Consider the following 470-nt stretch of genomic DNA (forward strand, 5'->3'; position numbering starts at 1 on the left):
ACTTCACTTAGTATAACAGTTTCTAGTTCCATCCATTTACCTGCAGAATCATGATTTCATCTTTCTTTATTTCTGAGTAAAACTCCATTGTATAAATGCACCACATTTTTCATTATCCACTTGTCAATTGAGGGACACTTAGGTTGCTTCCATCTCTTAGCTACTGTGAAAAGAGCATCAACAAACATGGATGTACAAGTTTCTCTGCAATAGGATTTCTTTGGGTATATGCCAAGGAGTGGTATAACTAGGTCAAATGGTAGGTTCATTTGTAGTTTTTTAAGAGTTCTCCACAGTGCTTTCCATAGGGGTTGAACAAGTTTGCAGCCCCACCAGCAGTGGATAAGTGAGTGTTCCCCTTTCACCATATCCTCTCCAACATTTGGTATCATTTGTTGTCTTTATCTTAGCCAGTCTGACTGGGGTAAGATGAAATCTTAAAGTGGTTTTAATTTACATTTCCCTAATTA

Source organism: Nannospalax galili, unplaced genomic scaffold (assembly GCF_000622305.1).
Source record: "Nannospalax galili isolate Female #2095 unplaced genomic scaffold, S.galili_v1.0 scaffold1233, whole genome shotgun sequence".
NCBI classification, from domain to species: Eukaryota; Metazoa; Chordata; class Mammalia; order Rodentia; family Spalacidae; genus Nannospalax; species Nannospalax galili.